This window comes from Panthera uncia, chromosome X, assembly GCF_023721935.1.
Source record: "Panthera uncia isolate 11264 chromosome X, Puncia_PCG_1.0, whole genome shotgun sequence".
Taxonomy (NCBI): domain Eukaryota; kingdom Metazoa; phylum Chordata; class Mammalia; order Carnivora; family Felidae; genus Panthera; species Panthera uncia.
This window is the reverse complement of record NC_064817.1, coordinates 40,201,728-40,212,289: the sequence shown is the minus strand read 5'-3', so window position 1 is coordinate 40,212,289 and position 10,562 is coordinate 40,201,728. Positions and strand designations below refer to the sequence as shown.

Sequence of the window (10,562 nt, the reverse complement as noted above, 5' to 3'; positions counted from 1 at the left end):
TACCTCAGCTGAGCATGCTGGCTGGCATTTCTGGTATTAGTGAAAAAAATTGCCCCAATTTCCCAGGTTCTTCTGCTTTCCCCATGACCAACTTGGGATCTGCCCCGTCCTCCTGCCCCAAGAGAACAGCTAATTCTTGTAAGTCTTGGAGAATACTCTGCAGATGTGAATGTCTTGTACCATGAACCAACTTCACAAGTGTTGGATAGGCAAAGGTTTCTATAAGGGTCAGGAGAATCAGAGTAGGGCAAGATTTTCAACAATAGCCCCACCAGAAGGACAATATTTCAGGGTGGGCCTTCTCCTTTGTCCCTTTTCATTGTGGCCGGACTGGTCCTGGATTTTTAGAAGCTCACAGTGACATTCTACAGGCACTCAATGGTTTTGCTATTTCAGACCCTTGGGGCACCCAGGTCCTCCTGCAGTCACTGAGGTACTTGTCACACTAGGGCTTCAGGCTCTCAACCAAGGCACAGTGGAGGCTGGTCTGTGCCCCCTACCATGTTGATTTGATGAAGGGGGAGAAGACCCTCTAGAGCAGGCACAACAAGAAGTAGTGCTAGACCAGTTGGGAGTAGATGATGCCTGGGTGCACTGCATAGGTGGTGACCCCTGTGCCTTGGAGCCTTTTGGCCAGTTCCCAATTAAAAATATATTGGCCACCTAGCTGTGGCAATGAGCAAAACTCCTGGCTGTAGTGCTTCTTACCCTAGAGTTTGTGGAAATGAATCTTGCCAGCATGGTTAGTTACCAATGACAGGTTCATCACCTGTGAGGGTACAGACGTTTTCAGCAGCTCCAGGAGCAAGTGGGCACAAAAGAAGTGGCCCAGGTGGTTGACTCCTAGGTGGGTTTCAAAGTCACCAGCTGTCTTGGAATATGGATACATTATCACTCTTGCTTTGTTGGTCAAAATATGGAGCTGCTTTTTCTCTGCCAGAAAGCCCTTAGCAAAGACTCAGGTGGATTTGGTATTGGACAGGTCCAGTTTCTGAATTAGCATCTGAGAGTTCTTTGTATTGGCCTAGATTTCACTGGCCAGCAGATTATCCCCCTTAAGTATATCTTGGTAGGCAGTGCATAGTTGGGCTCCTCTGCTACCAACCTCTCTGTCTCCTTGCTAATGTCTATGTTGGCTCCAGTGATCACCCCTATCTCCCTAGGAAGCTGCATGTTTGTTCTCCATACCCCAGCAGCAAAGAACTTCCTAATGGATGGAGCTATCACATATTGGAAAGAAAGGAAGGAGGTGAGCAGTCCAAAGATAACTGGCATCTTTTCAATTTTTTTAGTTGCTGCTTCTTTAGCAAAAGCAGCTTTTATTCCAACTCTGGCTTTGTCTCCTGGTCTGGGTCCAACCTTTGGCTGCTTCTCTCTTCCCCTTCTTTAGATTCTCTAGCTCCTGGGCACTCAGTAACATCTTGGCTTGCCTCTTTCTTACAAGGACACATGTGGTTGCATTTAAGGCTCACCGAGATAATCCAGGATAATCTCCCTATCTCAACAGCCTTAACTTAATCATATTTACAAAGAACCATTTTCCAAATAAGGTAACATTTACAGGTTCCATGGATTATGGCTTAATATCTTTGGGGGGCATTATTCAGCCTACTACAAGGAGTAAATCAGACACCTTGTTCTGAAGTTCTAGGATCACTGGGTTTGGAAAGGAGTGACCAGAGCTTTCTGAGGCCACATGGGCAGAAGTCAGTGGAGACTGGTGGGAGGGATGTGGGCTCTGTGGTCAGACAGACCTGAATTCACTTTCCAGCCTCAACATCTGATGACCTTGGGCAAGTTACTTAACCTTTCTGACTCTCCATTTCTCCCTCTGTGAAATGAAGTAATAACTGTTCCTCCCTCACAGGGCTGTTGTAACTTGTACTTGTAAAGCACTTAGCATAGGGCTAGGCACATTGTGAGTGATCAACAAATATTAGCTGTTATTATTAAATCATGAACATGGTGGCAATAATATCATACATTTGTTCTGTGTTTACTTTCTTCTGGTTTCATAAGAGATCATAACATACACTCCAAGGAGGATATGATATAGATGTCCTTATTGCCCCATATCACAGATGTAGTTTCAAGAGGCCAGGACTTGCCCAGAGTCAGTTAACAAGTAGTAGAGGAATAGACGAAGACCATGTCTGGCCGATCTTTCAAAATAATGTTAGGAGGAGATTGTAAACCCCAGCACATGCAGAGGGCGTATGTAAATGATGGACACGTCTGCAAGCAGGAAAGTCTATGGCCAGTTGTATGGACAGACTTGCCAACTCTTAGGGCTGCAGACTGTGGTGTGAAAAACCAGGATGGTGGAGGTCTCTGTGCTCAGTAATTTTCTACAAAGACAACAAGAGACACTCTCTGCCCAGTGGTGGTGACAGACCCCTGTATGGGGGCAAAGCCTGTACCATGAGCCAGGATGCTGTGTACCTTCTGACTCCAGGCTGGATGGATGAAAAAGCCAGCATCATGTGGCTCTGGGAGTTTTCCATGATTCCTGAAGAATATTGTTCATTGAGCCCAAGATTTTTTTTCACTCTATATTTCAATGTTTTTTCTTAAAAATTAAACTTTGTATTAAGTGTAACATAAAGATGGAATCTTGCACAAATTGTAGCTATCATTTGACATAGGTAGGGGAACTCAAGATTTAAGAGTTGGTATTATTTTCCTCAAGGTAAACCACTGCTGTTGAGTATGATATCAGAAAAATATATCTACCAGTTTCATGGTTCAACAACTTAGACTTTCTTGCATGTATTTCTGATATGATTGGCCATGTAGACTATTGTTACCTATGACATTAAAAATAGCTTTATTGAGGTGCATGGGTGGCTCAGTCGGTTAACCATGTGACTTCAGCTCAGAACATGATGATCTCACAGCTCATGGGTTTGAGCCCTGCGTCAGGCTCTGTGCTGACAGCTCAGAGCCTGGAATCTGCTTTGGATTCTGTGTCTCCCCTTCTCTCTGCCTCTCCTCTGCTTGTGCTCTGTCTCTCTCTCTCAAAAATAAATAAGCATTAAAATTTTTGAAAAAAAACTTTATCAAGATATAATTGGCATACAATAAATTGTACATATTAGAAGTGTACAATTTAATGAGTTTATATATTACACATATTCACCATAATCAAGATAGTAAATATATTCATCACTCTCCCCACTCTCATCCCCACTCTCACACATTCACTGATCCTGTCACTAAAGTTTAGTTTGCATTTTTATAAAGTTTTATATAAATAGTACCCTTATTCGTATAACTTCCTTCACTCAGTATTATTTTGAGATTCATCCATGTTGTGTAATATGGATATACTCTAATTTGTTTATCCATTCATTTGTTGATGGAAATTTAGGTTATTTTCAGTTTTTGACTATTACAAATACATTTGCCATGCAAATATTGTACATGCCTTTGTATAGACATATATTTTCTTTTCTCTTGGAAAACAACTAAGAGTGGGATAGCTGGATCATATGGCAGATACATGGTTAGATTTTTTAAAAATGTTTATTTATTTATTTTGAGAGAGAGAGAGATAGAGAAAGTGAGCAGGGGAGGGGCAAAGAGAGAGGGAGAGCAAGAATCCCAAGCATGTTCTGTGCTGTCAGTGCAGAGCCCAATGAGGGGCTTGATCCCCTGAGCTGAAATCAAGAGTCAGATGCTTAACTGGCTGAGCTACCCAGGTGCCCCGTTGCATGGTTAGAATTTAAAGAAACTATCAAACTTTCCCAAATTAGCAGTGTATGAGAGGTCCAGCTCCTCCACATAAATGCCAATACTTATTATGGTCATTTTAATTTTAGCTATTCTATTAGGTGTGTAGTGGTATTCCTTTATGTATGTATTTTTGAGAGAGAAAGAGACAGCACAAGCAGGGGAGGGGCAGAGAGAGAGGGAGACACAGAAATCTGAACCAGGCTCCAGGCTCTGAGCTATCAGCATGAAGCCCGATGCAAGGTTCGAACCCACAAACTGAGAGATCATAACCTAAGCTGAGGTCAGACTCTTAACAGACTAAGCCACCCAGGTGCTCCTAATTTTTTTTTTATTTAGAGAGAGAGAGAGAGAGAGAGAGAGAGAGAGAGCATGAGTGGGGAAGAGGGGCAGGGGGAGAGAGAGAATCCCAAGCAGGTTCCACACTAAGCATGGGGCTTGATCCCACAACCCTGGAATAACAACCTGAGCTGAAATCAAGAGTCAGACATTCACTGGACTGAGCCACCCAAGTGCCCCAGGTTTTTATGTTTTAAATTTATATTTCTTTATTGACAATGATGCTGAGCATATTTTCATGTATTTATTTCTCATCTGTATATCTTCTCAAATCTATTGCCTATTTTTTATTGGGCTACTTAAAATTTTTTAATGTTTATTTATTTTGAGACAAAGTGCAAGTGGGGGAGGGGCAGAGAGAGAGAGAGAATCTGAAGCAGGCGCCAGGCTTCGAGCTGTCAGCACAGAGCCGGATGTGGGGCTCGAACTCATGAAACGCAGAATCATGACCTGAGCTGAAGTCAGATGCTCAACTAACTGCGCCTCCCAGGCGCCCCTATTGGGCTACTTTTTTTTTTTAATGTTTATTTATTTTGAGAGAGAGAGAGAGAGAAAGAGTGTGTGCATGTGAGTGGGAGAGGAATAGAGAGAGGGAGAAAGAGAGAATCCCAAGCAGGCTCCATGCTGTCAGTGTAGAGTCCCATGCAGGGTTTGATCCCACAAACCATAAGATCTTGACCTGAGCCAAAATCAGGAGTCCATCCCTTAACCAACTGAGCCACCCAGGTACCCCACTGACATTGTCTTTTTAGCCAATGGGCTTGCTTTTAACAGATTTGTCATTTTAATGTGTCTTTCATTTAATGTATCACCCTAAATTATGTATAGAAAAGTGAACAGAAGTCATTCCACAAAATTCTTTACTGACTATTCACTACCATATTCACTATCAATAAATGATTAGAACAGTGGTTCTCAACCAGGGGTAATTTTGCTCCCCAAAGGACATTTGGCAATGTCTGCAAAATTTTGTCATGATTGGGTTGAGGGGGCCACTGGCATCTAGTAGATAGAGGCCAGAGATGATGCTAAACATCCTACAATGCACAAGATAACCTCCCACAACAAATAATTATCTAGCCCAAGATGTCAATATTGTTGAGGTTGAGAAATTCTGCATTAGAAATAAGTAAATATGCAGATATGAGCCTCACAATAAGTGTACTTATGCAGACAACACAATGTAGACAGATGTAGCTCATTTAATTTTTTAAATTTATTTTTTAAATGTTTTTATTTATTTTGGAGAAAGAGAGAGAGAGAGAGGAATATGAGTGGAGGAGGGGCAGAGAGAGAGGGAGACACAGGATGTGAAGCAGGCTCCAGCCTCTGAGCTGTCAGCACAGAGCCTGACGTGGGGCTCGAACTCACAAACCGCTAGATCATGACCTGAGCTGAAGTTGGACGCTCAACCGACTGAGCCACCCAGGTTCCCCTAGCAGGGCTCATTTAAATTTCATATAAATTTTGTCCTTTCCAGGGTGCCTGGGTGGCTCAGTCGGTTGAGTGTCTGACTTCGGCTCAGGTCATGATCTCTTAGTCCATGGGTTCGAGCTCCCCATCGGGCTCTGTGCTGACAGCTCAGAGCCTGGACCCTACTTTGGATCCTGTGTCTCCCTCTCTCTCTGACCCTCCCCCTCCTCCATTCATGCTCTGTCTCTGTCTGTCTGTCTCTCTCTTTAAAAAATAAACATTAAAATTTTGTTTATCCTTTCCTCAAATCCTATAAAAACTGTACCTTTTCTTTTATGTGGTGAGATGTCCCATGGTTCTTCTGATGTCTAGTTTCCCTCATTGAAAAGGGTCAATAAACTTGACATTGTTGGACTGCAGGTTTGTTGCTGGTGCTTAAGAGCACTGCCTCTAGCTGTTAAAATCCAAATGCCACTGCAGTTGATTAAGCTAGACCAAATTTATGGGACATCTCAGTGGCTCAGTCGGTTAAGCGTCCAACTCTTGGTTTCAGCTCAGGTCATGATCTCACGGTTCATGAGTTCAAGCCCCCAAACCGGGCTCTATGCTGACAGTGTGGAGTCTGCTTGGGATTCTCTCTCTCTCTCCCCTCCCCTGCTCGCACTGTCTCTCTCTCAAAATAAATAAATAATATTTTATTTATTAAAAAAATTTTTTTAATGTTTATTTTTATTTTTGACAGAGAGAGACAGAGCATGAGTGGGGGAGGGGCAGAGAGAGAGGGAGACGCAGAATCCGAAGCAGGCTCCAGGCTCCGAGCTGTCAGCACAGAGCCCAATGCGGGGCTCAAACTCACACTGCAAGATCATGACCTGAGCTGAAGTTGGATGCTCAACTGACTGAACCACCCAGTGCCCCAAATAAATAATATATTTTTAAAAAAGAACAAATTCATGCTGTGGAATCAGATTCTCTATTTTGAGATATGTTTCTGGGAAACTGGACTGGTCTAGAAACTCTGGAGGAATGGAAGTAGAGTGATGAGCTTCTGAGATAAGCCTCTGAAGGATGGGAAGGGTAAGCTCAGTATAGGCCCTAATTCACAAGCATCCAGGGCTGAAATACTCTCTACTTGCAGTGACCTTGACCCTCCTTTCCCTGCTGCAACAGCTTCATCAGCTCCTGAAGGCTTAATGTCCATACGATGGCCCAGCCCTGTGGTCTGAATCACCCAGCAGAACTGATATGTTAATGGAGCTGGGACTGTGTAACCTGGGTTCCTACAACAGTAGCCAAAGCAAGCTGGATCACCAAACACAGTACCCTTGAAGGGTGGCACTGATGTTCAAGCTTAGCACCTCATTCCAGATGGATGTTGAGATTCACACTGCCTCTAGCTGCTAAAATCCAGATGCCACTGCTCATCAAATCCTGAGTAATTAATTGTTTTTCCTTCTCTGGCCCAGAATTTCCCATGGCTCCACTGGCCCCTGGCCCTTAATTCCTTTCAACCTGCAAAGCTGCAAAGCAAAGCAGTTTGGGCCATCTGCTGAGAAACCTGGGACACAGGCTCCTCTCCTGAGGCCTTTGAATCCACTGGTGCAACTGGTATGTCCTGATACCTGGCTACCTGGAGGCAGAGGGTTGGACAAAATGACCTATTGGGGCACAGGCAGCACAGAGAGAGGACACTTTCTGCAGCCCCATCCCAAGGGTGTCAGATATAGATTCCTCGCTCCTGCCCTAAGGATACCCTGGCTGCTTCTAGGGATAGAGCAATTTCTCTGCTTCCTTTAGTCCCTCACAAGCCCCTTCCAAGGCCTCCTCAGTGGGAGGAAGGCATCAGTCCTTAGCTCCTAACCTTCCCTTGGGAATTTTTTCCATAGGTTTCACTAGACATGTGAATTTATCCTGGAGTGGGGACCCAGTTGGACAGATAACAGGGCAAGGGTTCTACCAGAGAGAGGCTGGTGTAGCCAGATCCTTGACATAGATTCTCATTGGTACACTTCAGTTCTACCTGTGAGTTGGGTTGGTGTTCCTTGGGCAGGATACCTTCCATACCTGACTCGCCAAGTTAGTTGTCCACTTTGTCTCTGGTTTTATTTGCTTATCTCTTTCTGACTCTCTTCATCTTCTTCTCTTCATTCTCTTTCTCTTAAAGCCTCTCAGAGGCCTTTCTCTCTCTCTCTCCCACATTCTTCCTCTTTTGCTCTTCTCTCCTCTAACGGTGTTGGCTGCAGCATCTCTAGCTGATGTCCAAACCCTAATACAACCACACACAGGACCAGTGACATTGTCTTTAAGCACCTGCTGCTGTCACATCCTGGGGGACTCTGACAGTGTTGACACCCTGTTGAGGTCATGTGAGAAATAAGCCCACTGACTCAATCGAAGGAGGACTGCAGAGACTCAGAGGCCCGTGAAATGAGGCTTTAATCAACATTCTTGCAAGAGCAGGTGTCTGATGGACAGGCACATTCGGGGCAGTCACAGCAGGCAATTTATCTCCCAGCACACAAGACCCTCCTCTGATTCCTCATTGGCTGAGTACTACAGAGGTTACAGCCTTACCCAGACATCACCTATGCCCATGTAAGGTAAAAAGTAGTCTGGAACAAATGTATGTTTCCTGAGGTGACGCAGAACTTCAGTTCTTTAGTGCATGCTCATTGCAAAGCCCTCAAAACGGAGAGGGGAAGAACCAAGAAGTTAAGTGTCTGAGGGTTTGGGACTCCGTTATAGGGGGGATGTTAATATATATTTCCAATAGATTGTAAACCTACTGTTAACTAGACAGCACAGCTTTTAATTGGTACTTCTGAAAATGAATCATCTCCCTTACTTCTCACAATCCCTTCTCTTCTTTTCTAAGTTGATTCCATTTTCATTTATATTTCCTTTATTTTTGAGCTCTCATTCAAACATGTTCAGCAAGTGTTGACTCTCCTCTTCACAGTCAGGTTTATCTTCCAATATGTCCTTATTTGGGGCATAAGGCACAGATATCTGTTTCTAAAGAGAAACCTTATGCCCGAGGGGGTTTGCTGTGGTCAGAAGCTCCCAGCATTGTTACAAGATATGTTTTTTTATTTTCCCACCCAGGGACCTCATGTCCTAACCTTTCCCTCTCTGCCTACTGAATCCCATCTTTTCCTATCATATTCCCCGGCATTCAACATGTAACTCCTAACTGCCCTTAGGAATTGGGACCATGACTGATCTTAACTGCTTCCTGCTGAAAGGGGGAGATGACATAGGTACAACAGTTGGGGCAGGTTCAGAGGTCGATCCAGAGGTCCGAAATAATGGGAGGGTATTTGGAACGTCTGGGCTAGAAAAATTTTCTTGGATGTCTTTTTTTCTGGTATCTGCAAGGGCTTCTATAAATGACATATAAAAAGAATATTAGACCAACAAGCATTATTATTCTAAATGCAATGCCTCCTAGGGAGGAGGTCACACGAGAGGAAGGAAAGATGCATTATAGCCATTCAAAAAGTCCCTGACGTGTCTGGTCATATTTTTTTTAATGTAACTGTAGTTTTCCTTCCCTTCCATATTTATTGGGATCTTGTGATATTGTTGGTGAGAATAATTAAGCACCTGAACTAGTTTTTGGTTCTCAATCTGCAAAGATTCCTTTGGCCCTCCAGTTTCCATAGGAACAACTCCATGACACGTGTTTAATTTTACCTCAAGGAAAGATTGATCTTCGATATCCAGATTACTATAAGTTTAGGCAATTGTTTATCTGTCCTGGAGCTAGTAGCACTATAGTCCTTAATTTAGTCATAATGTCTCTTTCTAGCAAGGGAGAGGGGCTCTCTGGCATTATGAAAAAGGAATGTGAAAAAAAAGTCTCCCCATATGCACCCTGGTGGCTGAGAGAAAAATTTAATCATAAGTTTTCTGAAGATGCCCCTAATTGTTACACCGTGTTTGGACAGTTGGCCAGAAGTGGAAAGGAGGACAGAAAAGGTGGCTCCTGTGTCAAGATGGAAATCAACCAGTTTTCCTTCTATTTTCAGAGTTATCTGAGGCTCTGGGTTTCCAACAGATGGTTGGTTCAGGGGAGCCACCCCAAAGAGCCCCAGGCCCCATCAGTTCCTTTCAGGGACACTGGTTATCTGAGACCCCACAGATTGAGGTCCCCAAGGACATTCAGATCTTCCAGTGATCGTCACCACATAAGGGCATGGCTTACGGGGTTTGGACTTCTGTTGTCCCCTCCGAGGACATTCTCGTTTCCAGTGCCCTGAACGGCACTTGGTTCCAAGACCTCGGGAAGTCTGGACTGACATAATAAGTAAGGCCACGACTAAGGCTTTAGGTTTTTTTTTTTAAAGCTTCTTTTCATGTTCCTTATTCTCCTCTTGATCTCAGTTGTAATATACTCAATTGGCAGCTTGTAAGAGCTTCTCCAGGGTCCCTTCCAGGCCAACTGCCAAATTTTGCAGCTTCCTTGGAAATTCTGGGGCTGATTGGGTGGCAAATTTGTCCTTTAGAATTGTCTCAGCTTCAAGGGTATCAGGGGAGATAGCCGTGTATTTAACCTTAATCTTTCCAGGGAGGCCACCAGGCTCTCGTCCTGTGTTTGTAAAGTAGTGGCCAATTTAGACTAATTTAAGGCTTTAACCTAAATCTCCTTAATTTTTCCAAAACACAAGCTTGGAAGTGGCAGCGATAGCACTCCCCAACAGGATTATCATAGTCCCAATTAGAATCTTGGGGCAGAGCTGCCTGAACCCCAGTAGGGAACTGGGAGTTCCCTATAGGGCCTCTAGTCCCATGATAATTAGGAAGTTCCTCATCCCCATATCTCTCAGCTGCTGTCAGGACACCATGCTTCTCTGTCGCATTAACAGTCTGATTCAACAAAAGCATTGTATCTTTCCAGATCAACTCAAAAACATACGTAATATTCTGAAATACCTCTATCTATTTACCCGGATCATCAGAAAATTTACCTAGATATTCTTTTATCTGTCTTAAGTCCTGCAGTGAAAAAGGTACTTGTAATCTTATCCTAGTGGTGCCTCCCTGCATTTCTCCTTCTGGCACTCTAGCTTCTTGTA

At 43.7% G+C, this 10,562-nt stretch overlaps 1 pseudogene; it reads right to left on the bottom strand.

The window, feature by feature from the left end:
- Positions 1 to 237: 237 nt before the first annotated feature.
- On the bottom strand, positions 238 to 1,275 carry LOC125931282 (retinol dehydrogenase 12-like; annotated as a pseudogene).
- Between the last annotated feature and the right edge of the window lie 9,287 nt (positions 1,276 to 10,562).